A 13359-nucleotide genomic window follows, 5' to 3' on the forward strand; every position below is an offset into this window, starting at 1 on the left:
TCATACATGTGAACCTAGAATCAAAGACTTCTGACTCCTAGCCTATGGGTTTTGTTTTGTTTTGTTTTGTTTTTTTGCATGACCAGCTTTGTAAATCACAGGGAGAAGAAGGAGAATGAGAAGAAGGAGAATGAAAACGAAAGATTGGAGAGGGAAGGATGAAGAAAGACAGCCATTCATTTCATTGACTATGCACCATGAGCCCCGAGTTCTAGGGATTTTCAGATATATATATATATTTTTTTTTTTTTTAGAGGCTAAGACCCCATACATTTCCATGTATACATAGAAACTTGTTGTATTAGTCAGTTTGGGCTGAGTTGTGTTGCAATAATATCCCCCCAAATCTTCAGGGCTTACAACAACGGCTTCTTCTTGGCTTATGTTCATGCCCTTTGAAGATCAGCTGCAGCCCTGCTCTATGTTCTCTTTTTATTAAAAAAAAAAAATCTTTATTGAGATACAATTCACATACCATACAATTCACCCATCTGAAGTTTACAATGTAATGGTTTTTGCTATAGTCACAGATATATGTAACAATCACCGCAGTCGAATGTAGAACATTTTCATCAGCTCAAAAAGAAACCTTTTGGAGGATTTCTCCTCTTGACCTCCCCATTCCCTCCAGCCCTAATAAACCACTGTCAGCCTTTTGTCTCAATAGATTTCCTTATTCTAGACATTTCATAAGTGATATAATATGTAGTCTTTTGTGAGTGACTTCTTTCACTCAGCATAATGTTTTCAATGTTCATCTGTATTGATGGAAGCATATATCAGAACTTCACTTACTTGATGACAGAATAATATTCGGTTGTATTGACATATCACATTTGTTTATCCATTCTTCAGTTCACATCTATTTGAACTTTTCACATTTGGACATTAAGAATAATGGGGTTATAAACATTCATGTACAAGTTTCTATGGACATGCTTTCATTATATGTGTGTGTGTGTGTGTGTGTGTGTGTGTGTGTGTGTGTGTGTGTGTGTATAATCATTGGGTATATACCCAGGGTGCTTTGTTATCCCTCCCGCACTCCTCCACATATGTTCTCCATTGACCTGGAGACTGGTCATCAGTAGTCATCTTTTGGGGATTGGAGAATGAGGTGAGGAGATGGCACAGCGAGGTGGTGAGGAGGAAGATGACCAGTTCAGGACTGCTCCCTGCCCCCAAGTTGCAATTCTCAAGACCTACAGCAAGGGGATCCCCAGGGGATTTTGAGTCCCGGAGTTGAAGAGCTTTATTCCAGGAGTGGAACCACTGGGCTATATGGTAACTCTATGTTTAATTTTTTGTGGAACTATTAAAAGCAGTTGCACCATTTTACATCCCCACCAGCAGAATATGAGGATCTCAATTTCTTTATATTCTTGCCAATACTTGTTACTGTCTGGCTTTCTTACACTAGCCCTCCTAGTGGATGTGAAGTGGTGTTTCATGACGGTTTTGATTTGCATCTCCCTGATGACAAATGATGCCAAGCATGCTTTTATTTCGCTTTCCCAATAGAAGGACATAAGCTTGCAGTGAAGCAGAACTGGGTTGGACCTTGGTTCTGCCACTTACTCCCTGTTAAGTAACTTATATCCAATTGCTCCACACCATGAAGCCTCACTTTTCTCATCTGTAAAATGAAGATGAAAATACTTGCATCATTACATGTCGTGAGACTTCAAGAAAATAATATATGCGGAGCACCTAAGTACCTTGGCAAACAGTAGAGGCTTTGTAAACAGAGGCATTATCATTTTATTATCCATTACAGATAAGAAAACTGAGGTTCAAAAAGGTTAAGAAACTTGTCAGAGATCGTAAAGTAATGATGTAGTTGGGTCAGGATTGTTGCCCAGGTCTGTTTGGCTCCAAACTATAGTGTTCCTGCAACTCTACTTTTGAGTCAGAATGCCGGGCACCTATTGGGGGTTACGTTTTCCTATCCTTCACACATCTACAAGCATGTTGAATAGTGAATGAATAAAAGTAATTTGAATCTATAAATAAACAATGGTATGTATTATAATCAACGGCACAGAGAAAAGAAAACACATCACTTTCTTTCGGCACTAACCTTAATTAAGTTTTAGGTGCATTTTTGTTTATTTGCTTCCAATATAAATATTATCCATTTCAAATGTTACTACTGTAAGAAAACTTTTATTAAGATATAAAATGTTTATTTTAATAAAAACATATTGTATTCCCACCCTAAATTCATCCTTTTTTAAAAACAGAACTTCAAACATTTAAATCTTTCATGTGATTTTTATTGTCTTTATGCTTGTATTTTTTTTCAATTAGGATGTAATTTAGTTTTATGATGAAAACCACCTGGAGGCTAAGACCACATACATTTCCATGTATACATAGAAACTTGTTGTATTAGTCAGTTTGGGCTGAGTTGTGTTGCAATAATATCCCCCAAATCTTCAGGGTTTACAACAATGGCTTCTGTCTGGCTTGTGTTCATGCTCTTTGAAGATCAGCTGCAGCCCTGCTCCATGTTCTCTTTATTCTAGAATCAAGACCAAAGGAACAACCTTGAGCTGTGGCACACCAGCATTGTGGTAGAGGCCCACGAGAAATGTTAGAATCAGAGGATGGCACTTAAAGTTTTTATCTGGAAGCAGCAATTATCATTTTCACTCACATAACATGGATCAAATCCAGAAACATGGCTAATAAGCCTGATGTCAATGGAGCAGGAAGAATACCTTCTTACGGGGAGGGCCACCAGGCAGGCCCTAAAAAAAAAAGAGAAACAAAGTTTTGGATAAATAGTGCAATCTACCAGAATTCTGGGTCATGAGTCTCCACTTTCCTCTATTTGTAAGCAAAATACATCTATTCTTTCCGATAGGGATGCCAGATTAAATACAGGATGCCCAGCTAAATTTAAATTCCAGATCAACAATGGGTAATTTTTTAGGATAAGTATGCCCAAAATATTGCACAGTGAGATATACTAAAAAATTATTCATTGTTTATCTGAAATTCCATTTTAACTAGGCATCCTATATTTTAATTTACAAAATCTGGCAGCCCTACTCAAGAAAAATAACCTAAAGATTCCATTCGGTTACAGCATCAGACTTGAATTCCATGATCTCATGGAGTTCTCTACATTAGGCCCAGATGTTCATTCTCTTGAGAGCAAAACCTATGGATCAAAAAGACAAGTTATCTGCCCCTCATATGCCCAGTGTATCATGGTGAAACAGGATACCTGAAACAAACACTCCCATTCAGAAAGTAGAGGAGAGGAAGAACGCAGAAGTCACTTGTCCATGGCAATTCTGAAAGGCCCTTGGGCAGAAGTTGCAGACTACCTTCCATGGAGACTGGAAATGTTCTTTGATTAGGACTTGATTCTGGACCTAGAACAGTAACACCTGATGTATTGTTCGGCATGGTGCTTGGCACTGTCCTCCGGGAGGTCTTTCCTTTCCAATTGTTCTCCTAAAGCATTTTTTGTAAAGGACAATATGTCCTCTTTGGAAGCTGGCCAGGCTTCTCTGTCTTCTTCCCACAGAAAGTTGGAAATCCAAAGGTCATTTCAAATCTCAGTTATAATCTGTTTTAGCATGAGCCGGTGACTCTTTTGGCAATATAACTTTCTCACATTCTTATCTATTTGATTCGAAACAGCCTCATGTGCCAATGGCCACATCCATAATTCTTTTCTAGTTGCGACTTTCCTTCTAGACTTAATTGCAGGTAACTTAAATTTATCTGGCTCCAGTGAAAGAACTACACTTAGAATCTCTCTTCCCTAAGCCATTTTGTCCAACTGGAAGGATGTAATTGGTGCCACTGTAATCAGTTGAGAGGTTTTAATTGAGGAACAATACCTTTGATTGGTCCTTGCCACAAGGCTGAATTTTAGTCAGTCTTTGTCACTTAAGACATTTCCGGTTTTATCTTTTGTTGTTTGGTGATCAAAATCAATTACACTCTCTAGTCCTCTGAGTTCTCAAATTTCTGGACCTTTCTACTCCCTTTGATCTCCCCGAAATGGACAATTCCTACCTAAGTTCAACTTTCATATCATTTCACTACGTGCAGCCCACAGCAACTTAGGCATGAGAGTAACATTCCGTTTCACAACTTTGCCTAAAGCCATAAGCTCATTTAGTGCATTATCTGTCTTCCTAGGGATTAAAGGTGACAGTTTTACCCAATACCTTGCCACTAGATAACATAGGTTGCCATTTTTCCATCCCTCAACAACATTATTTTTTGCTTCCCACTCCCAAGCCTCAGAATTAATGCAACATAATTTAGGTTTCCTGCTATGGTAGTAACTCAGTGATAAGTCTTAATTGCTGTATCAATTAGCTTAGCCTAAGTCGTGATGGAGTAACAACAAACACATCCAAAATCTTACAAAAAGAAAGATTTGCTCTTTGCATATGTCCATGTCCTTGGTTGGCTGTCATTTTGTAACATGTCATCTTTTTCTAGGACTTAGACTGAAGGAGCAGACATTATCTGGGACTTGTTGGCTTGGGGCAAAGTAAAAAGTAAAAAAAAAAAAAAAAAAAAAAAAAAGGCACATATCCCTCTACTTGGAAATGGCAAATGGCATATGTTCTGGCTACATTCCATTGACCAAAGCAAGTCACGTGGTCAGGATGAACTTCTTTTATTTCTTTTTGCCTTCTATGCAGTTTATTTATTTTTTAATTTTCTCATAGGTTATTGGGGTACAGGTGGTGCTTGGTTACATGACCAAGTTCTTTAGTGGTGATTTGTGAGATTTTGGTGCACCCATCACACAAGCAGTATACACTGCACCCCATTTGTAGTCTTTTATCCCTCGAAGATGGACTTCTGATGGGTGAAAAATATACTAGTCTCACAGGGAAGAGCAGTGGGGAGTAGACCCACAGTGAAGGACAGCAGATACTTGGACAGCAGATACTTTTGAGCAAATAATAGAATCTACCCAGTAATGTGCTGCTAAATATTTAACAACTACCTCTCTGGAGGAACAGAAGCCCTGATTTGTATATTTGTCAATTTTCCATGGTATAAATACTCTCATCGTGGCCAATTTCAAGTCACCAGTGTCACGTCACCAAATGTGAAATTAGGAAGAGATGTACAATTAGCTCTTGTGAGCCACTATGAGCATGCCACAGCGCACCACTGAATCGACCTCAGTTTAAATCAACTATTTGCTAAATATAAGTTGACTTATGCCTGTTCCACAATATGAAGAACTCCTGCAGTCTTGCTGTGGATTATAACAAGGGAGGAGTCTATTACGTGACTCAGCATAAACCTCCCTTAAACCTAAGCTGAGGATTTGCAGTAGGGCTGAGGAGGACTAGACAACTCAAAATTAAGTCTTCATATTATTTGCTATTTCAGCATTAATTGGAAAATTCAAGTGGAGAGTAAGAATGTGAGATTGAAATAAAAATAGTATTTTGCCTCTATAAATAAGATTCAGCCCCAGGCTCCTCTTTTGCAGAAATTCTTATTAAGGACTTGGCTCTCCTCCAAGAAAAATAAGGTAGAAATCATTCAAAACCCTTTACTTCCAAATTATTCCTGATAGGAGCTCCTTGATGAGTATAGCTCTCTAGTTTTGTATGTTTACAATTTTCCAATAAAAGGCTTGTTTAAAATATCCCTGAGCTAGGAAGTAGCTCTTACATACTTAAGTCTTAAGCCATTTTTTTTCAAAGACTTTTTTTTTTTTTCCTTTTGAGACTGAATCTCTCTGTAGCACAAGCTGGAGGGCAGTGGTGCAAACACAGCTCACCGCAGCCTCCACCTCCCAGGCTCAAGTGATCGTCCTGCCTCAGCCTCCCACGTAGTGGGAACTACAGGCTCCCACCACCATGCCCACTCATTTTTGTATTTTTTTGTAGAGACAGGGTTTTGCATTGCCCAGGCTGGTCTCAAATTCCTGAGCTTAAGCAATCCTCCTGCCTCAGCCTCCCAAAGTGCTGGGATTACAGGCGTGAGCTACCATGCCTAGTCCATGTATTCTTTAAGTACACTGACAACATCTCTGTTGTAACACTGGGCAAGTTGCTTATGTGCTCTGAATTTCTGTTTCTCCAGCGATAGGACAGGATAATAACATCTACCTTACAAAGCGATTATGAAGCTTAAATATCTGGCATACATAAAGTATCTAGCAAAGCACTTGCACATGGTGGTCACTCAATAAATAGTCACCAGCATTCACTAATGAGGATACTGATTAGAATTATCACGATTTTATTACTGAGCCATGAAACTAGAGGTTTTAAGTTACTATTTAAAATAGTCCAAGACTTTATTCAATAGCCTCAGAGCATTTGGCAGGAATAATTTGGCTTTCGATTTTGAGTGCATCTGACAGGAATGACTTTTGCAGCTCCCCTGGATGCATGGATGTTATTGTAATTTAACAAAACTCACCTCTCTAGTTGCTGCTGCATTTTGTCTGTGGGCCTCGAGCTTGGTTCAAATTGTCAGGCCAATGGAAAGACCGAATGCTTTGCCTCCAGGCAAAACTGTGGCCTGCAGGGGGTGGACCCTGCATCGCATCCTCAGCCAGAATGGAAAGCTCACTCAGCATGCTGCAGTCTTTCATACGGATTCTGACATAAAACGTCAGGCGGAAATTCCACTTCTGACTCTGCAGTAATTGTGGAGGAGCCAGAGGGCCATCCAAACACAGATGTCTGGCATGACGCTGCACCCCTCATGAAGTTACAGGACAGACACAGCAGAGAGATGGTGATGATCATGCATAAAGGAGAGGCCCACCATCTTCAGGGGACAACTCGTTCATTCTTCCTCCTTCATTGTTCCTGAGTTACTGAGAATAGTCAAGATTACTGTTTCAGACTTTTTCCAATGTCTTGACTTATAATGGAGAGAAAGATGTTGATGCTGGTAATGATAATGTAAAAATGGTGGAAGTTTTTCCAGAGTTTCAAATGATGGAACTCTGCATCCTACTATTTTGTAGCATGTGTGAGTAGGTGTGTAGGGGTGTGTGTGTGTGTGTGTGTGTGAGATTCTACATATGTATGTGTACACTGCTTCCTCCGGAGTAGCCCCCACTTTTTTTTTTTTTTTTTTTTTTACTAAGTATATCAGCTTCTGGAACTGCACATAACAGTTTTCCAGCAGTGACATTCAGGCATAGGACAGCCATCAAAGACCTGGAAGCCATGTAATAGAGCTGACCTTTGAATTGGGGGAACAACCCTTGCGTGTGCAGTCAAAACTCCAAGCATAACTTTTGACTTCCCAAAAACATAACCATTAATAGTCTACTGTTAACCAGAAGCCCTACTGATAACAGTCAATTAACACCTATTTTGTTTGTTATATGTATTGTATACTGTGTTCTTATAATAAAGTAAGCTAGAGAAAATAACGTTATTGAAAAAATCATAAGAGAAAATATATTTCCTCTTCATTAAGTAGAAGTAGATCATCATAAAGCTCTCCAACCTCATCGTCTTCATGTTGAGTAGGATGAGGAGGGGGAGAAAGAGGAGACGTTGAAAAAAAAAAAAAAGAGGAGAGGTTGGTCGTACTGTGTCAGCGATGGCAGAGACAGAAGAAAATCCAAGCATAGCAGCCCAACGAAGTTCAAACTGGGTTGTTCAAGGGTCAACTGTAAAGACTACTAGAGGCAGAGGCTCACTTAATTGCGTGTTCAGAAATTAAGAGTTTAACATTATTAGAATATGCAAAGGCATACAGAGTGATATAATGGACTTTATATCACTTTATATCATTTATCTATAATGGACTCAGAAGCAGGAGGGTGGGAGGGGGGAGCCAGGGATAAAAAAAAAAAAAAACTACACATTAGGTACAATGTACACTACTTGGGTGATGGGTGCACTAAAATCTCAGAATTCACCACTATATAATTCATCCATGTAGCCAAAAACCACTTGTACCCTAAAAGCTATTGAAAAAAAGAATTTAATATTGTTAGTATGAGCAGCTCCACAAATTTGGGGTGCAAATATGGTCATATTATTTACTTTTCCAATTAATTCCTTGAGTAAAGCTTGCTGTTATAACAACAACAAACAACAAACAAATTTTCAGTTATTTCTTGCTCATATAACAATCTAAATTAGATGTTTCTGGTTGGAGGGCAGCTTTCCTCTACAGAATGATCCAGGGCACAAAGCATAATTATACTCTCTTTTCTGGCCAGCGGGGTCTTGCACCCACTCTACTCAGGGTAGATTTCCCTAGGGCTCCCAGGAGACTCCTAAAGAAGCCAACTTAACTTTCTGTTACCTCTTCTGATAATGCCAGGAGGAAAAAAATTATATAAAAGCTTTATATTCACTGAGGCATCCTACTATATTGAATTGTCTGAAATGAAAGAACCAAATGTCATCTTCAGATTTTAATAGATGATTGTCTATGAAATAAAGAGGATTTAGAGGCCAGGCATGGTGGGCCATACCTGTAATACCAGCACTTTGGGAGGCTGAGGCAGGTACATCACTTGAGGTCAAGAGTTTGAGACCAGGCTGGCCAATATGGTGAAACCCCATCTCTACTAAAAATCCAAAATTAACCAGATACGGTGGCTGGCGCCTGTAATCCCAGCTACTCAGGAGGCTGAGACAGGAGATTGCTTGGACCCTGGAGATGGAGGTGGCAGTGAGCCGAGATCATGCCACTACACTCCAGCCTGGGCGACAGAGCCAGATTCCATCTCAAAAAAAAAGAGGATATAGAGGACATCTTCATATTATAAAATGGCATAAACTGAAAAATATATAAACATAAGCTGATAGTTTAAAGAAATCAGTTAATGGTTTTTTTTTTTTTTTTTAGACGGAGTCTTGATCTGTCACTCCGGCTAGAGTGTAGTGGTGTGATCTCGGCTCACTGCCAGCTCCGCCTCCCGGGTTCCCACCATTCTCCTGCCTCAGCCTCCTGAGTAGCTTGGAGTACAGGTGCCCACCACCGTGCCCAGCTAATTTTTTGTATTTTTAGTAGAGATGGGGTTTAACCGTCTCGTTAGCCAGGATGGGACCAATCTCCTGACCTCGTGATCCTCCCGCCTCAACCTCCCAAGGTGCTGGGATTACAGGCGTGAGCCAACGCACCCAGCCAGTTAATGGTATTTCTAAGATTTGTAGTTGGTGCTCAATACATTTATAGAACCAGGCTTTTGAATCATGCCTGGAACTTAGCAGCTCAATTGTTATTTTTTAGAACAAATAAATGAATGGCAGTGACAGAAGTCTAATAAGCATTTTGAAATATGCGCAAATCTTTAGATATAAAATTTGTACATTAAAATAAGTTTTTGAGATAATTGGTGGATATCCCATAAATGTTTATTTCTATTATCAAAGATATCATCAGGATAATTTAGATTGCCAAAGTAGACAGAGATGTGCCACGTACATGTCACTCAGGACTGCTACATATATTCATAGAGGTTTAGCACTACACAGTCCCAGAGAATGGTATTCACACAGACTCCCATGCAAATAGCTTCCCTGGGTTTGTGCAGTGCATACTGTGTATGCAGCTGCCTAATTTGAATACATCAGTCCTAACAGGCCGTAAGAGTAGAGCAGCTGATTCACCTTGTTCATCACCAGGACTGATTGAGCTGGTCTGGCTGAGTAGTGCGTTTTCACTTCATGTCCCCACTGCTTCCTCGTTTACCACCTCCTCCCACAAGCTTACGTTCTTGTAAAGATACTGGCCTTCCCTGATAGAAATGCCCTCCTGTCAACGGTGTGGTTATAACTTCACCTGAGCCCATGCAAACTCCAGAGGACTCTCAGTAATCCTGGAGCAGGAGATCCCCTAAAATGTGAACTGAATATTCTTTCTCTGTTAGTAATGAGGTACTTAAACACACGCACATGGTGGCATTTTTTTTAACCCAACTTTTTGAGGATTGCCTATTAAATACCAAGAGACACCTTAGCGCTCTGTTAATTAACAATGTCACTAATTCAAAAAAGTTCTCATTGTTTAGTCTCCAAAAAAGCCTTAGATGGGTCCTTCAGATCCCAAACACAAATTTTAAACATCTTATCCTTATATGTTCAATATTTACATTCTAAAACATTAAATGTAAGTTCTAGGTCTCTCTAGAGTCTGGGGTGTGTTGGAAGTTGGGATAGATGGGCCTAAAATGAGGCAAAAAGACCAGTTAGGAAGGAGGTTTTGGTAAGAGTCCAGATGAGAGATACAAGGACTCACCCTAAGGTAGTGACCAAGGGCATGGAGGATAGTTAATCGCTCTCACTACCATTTAAGAGGAAGACTTGGTGGGGCACAGTGGCTCACGTCTGTAATCCCAGCCCTTTTGAAGGCCAAGGCGGGCGGATCATGAGGTCAGGAGATTGAGACCGTCCTGGCTAACATGGTGAAACCCTGTCTCTACTAAAAATACAAAAAGTTAGCCAGGCGTGGTGGCAGGCACCTGTAGTTCCAGCTACTCGGGAGGCTGAGGCAGGAGAATGGTGTGAACCCGGAACGCAGAGCTTGCAGCAAGCAGATATCGCACCACTGCACTCCAGCCTGGGCAACACAGCGAGGCTCGGTCTCAAAAAAAAAAAAAAAAAAAAAAGAGGAAGACTTTATGGGACTTGAAGACTGACAAATAAAGATAAGGATAAACTGCAAATAACTTCAAGATCATGCTATTGGGCATTTGCTGGTGCCATAGCACGATGAGAGATAAAAGGACTAGGTATGGTGAGGACTTACACATGTAGAGAGTTAAACAGCATATCAAGAGTTCTAATACTGGATGTAAGAATACTACCAGGCTTTCAATTTTTGTGCCAAATTAGACAAAGGGACAAATAGTACAAGTTCAAAGTAAGCAAATGCTGTTTGATTTCAAAATTCCTCTTTGCATGTTTTTTCCCCTTTCCTGGGAGCAACATTACTTATATACCTTGGAGTAATCTCTCTCTCATTCTTAACACATGGAGAGCTCTCATCCTAGATCCATAGTGGCAGCTGTTGAAAACATTACGACTTCTTCCTCACTGCATTTCCTACTTCTGCTTGATGTCTTGTGCTACTGCCAAAGCCTTCTTTCACTGCACGAGTGTGACCATGTAATTTCTGGTGCATTTTAGAGTAGTCCAAAATTTACTGGGAATTCTTAACTTCCCAGAAAATCCCTGGTTTTGAGATATAAACATAAAAATAAAGTATGCCCCTAATAATTTTACAAGATAGGAAGGGAGCTCACTCAGCCATTCAACAGCTAGTTGTTGAGTGGTGTTGTTACTGAGGAAGAGGCTGGAAATTCGATGTGGAATTAGACATGGTTCCTGCCATTCAAGAGATTTACAATCTGAAGGGAAAGGAAAATAAATCAAGCCTTAAAGGAATGGATAATAAGTGATATATTGATCCATATGAACAGCCAACTCATACATGAATGTTCGAGAAACTTTTTGTAGGTGATAAAGCGCATAAATAGTAGAACACGAAACTAGAAACAGTGTCTAAAGCAAGGTGGCTGCCACATGCTGTAGAAAACATACTAATTTATTCCAACTAAGTAGACGACCAAGATTTTTTGGAAGAGATTGCATTTAACTTGGGAGGGTCAAGTGAATAATTCCTGAGACATGGAAAACTTCAGGGCTTATTTAAGGTACTGGGTGATATCCTTTACCAAGATCAGGTATAGGTTTGTGGCTGCAAGAAAGGGAGACAGACAAATACTTTTTAAAAAAGTTAACAGCATAGCTAAAATTACATAGTACTACAACATTCAAGAAATACTGCTTGGCAGTGATTAAGAGCTAAGTTAGAGGAATGGGCTGGAAGCCTAAGTGTGTCTGAATCCCAAGGTGCCTGCCTGCACAGCCCAGAGGTCACAGGCTCCTTGCCGGCTGGGAAAACCTTACTACTTGGTGGACGCTGGGTAAATGCTGGTTAATTGAGTTAATCTTTCTTCAAGTAGTTAGAGACGTGGAGGACCTGGAGCTCCTTGCTGTTTACACTTTAACCAAAACTTTAGAAGGCCTGTAGGGGCCCCAAGGGAATTGAGGAAAGCACCAGCTTGTTGCTCGTTCAGATGCAAATTCAGAAGCTGAACAACCCCCCTCCAAAAGTTGCACTGAGGCTATTCAGCCCTTCTGTCCAGTTCTAAACTTTGTGGGGATGGGAGGGAGGTGGGGACTACCAAGTGATCCACAGATCCCAAGCGATGCTCTTTAAGGTGGTTTTTCTGAAATGTTTTATTACGCCCGCTTAAGGGAAGGCGTTGCAGGACAAACAGTACTGAACTTGAAGCCTGGGTCTCCACCACTACCTGACCTTGAGCGAGTCATTTAGTTTTTTAATCTCTTTCAGTCCCGTGTTCCCAGTTGTAAAATATGGAGGTTGTGGGATCCATAATAATAGCTAGGCATTTAGGATCTATCACATGCCAGGTGAGGCGTTTTCCGCGTTTATCTCTTTTGATCCTCACTACCACCTTGGTAGACTTTACTAATCCCATTTTACCCGAGACGTTCGGTTGAGAGCGCTTTGATAGCATGCCCAAGGTCACGCAGCCAGAGTGGCGGATCTGGATTCCACTTCAAGGCTGCCTGACCCTAACACTAGGCAGCCCCAGTTTGATCGCAGGTGACCTCCTCCGAGATTTCCCTCAACTACCCGCTCAGTTCCTTCTCCTCCTCTCCTCGCTTCTCTCGCGTCCAAAGCGCCCCTTTGGCCACCGGACATGCTCAGTAGCTCAGGAAGACTTTTCGCTCTGCCTCGGGAAATTTTTCACGCCGCTCCGGGAGCCGAGCCCGCCCCGCCCACGGCTCCTCCTCACGGGATTGGTCAAATTCCGGGAGGCAGCAAGGGAAGGGAAGGGAAGGAGGCGGAAGCCCAAATTACCTCCCAACCCCCAGCGCAATGGGCGCGCGCGCCCCGAGAGTGCGTGCGTGCGTGCGTGCGTGTGAGTGAGCACGTGAGGGCTCCAGAACGTGCACAGTGGGCGGGGACAGGAAATGGGAAGCGAGGGGCGGGGGTTGCCGTTGCCATGGCAGTGACGTCAGGCGTCGGGGAGCGAACCCGGCCCCTTCCCCACGCGCGCGCGCGCGCACACACACACAGAGACATGCACACGCGCGCGCACAGCCGCTCTCCCTCAGACACACTGGAGGGAAAGGTCAAACTAAAGGCGAGGGAGCAGAGAGACCGGAGGGAGCCGCTGCCGCCGCCGCGCGCCATGACGGACGCGGCGGAGGCTGCTTTCTCAGTGCGGACGCCGCCGAACCCCAGCTCTCGCCGCGCCCCCTGCCCCCCGCCCCTCGCGCGCCCCTCACCCCGGCGCTGGCGCGTCCCCGCGCCCCCTCCCCCGGCCGCTCCAGG

The 13359-nt window shown here is 41.9% G+C and overlaps 1 long non-coding RNA gene across 1 annotated transcript; it reads right to left on the reverse strand.

The window, feature by feature from the left end:
• Positions 1–2294: 2294 nt before the first annotated feature.
• On the reverse strand, positions 2295–6670 carry LOC126961341 (uncharacterized). The gene is made up of 3 exons (XR_007728273.1): positions 6430–6670; positions 2660–2753; positions 2295–2524 (listed from the first exon to the last, which is right to left on the reverse strand). It is a non-coding gene; the product is annotated as an uncharacterized LOC126961341 (long non-coding RNA).
• Positions 6671–13359: the final 6689 nt, after the last annotated feature.

The sequence above is a fragment of the Macaca thibetana genome, chromosome 8, assembly GCF_024542745.1.
Source record: "Macaca thibetana thibetana isolate TM-01 chromosome 8, ASM2454274v1, whole genome shotgun sequence".
Taxonomy (NCBI): Eukaryota; Metazoa; Chordata; class Mammalia; order Primates; family Cercopithecidae; genus Macaca; species Macaca thibetana.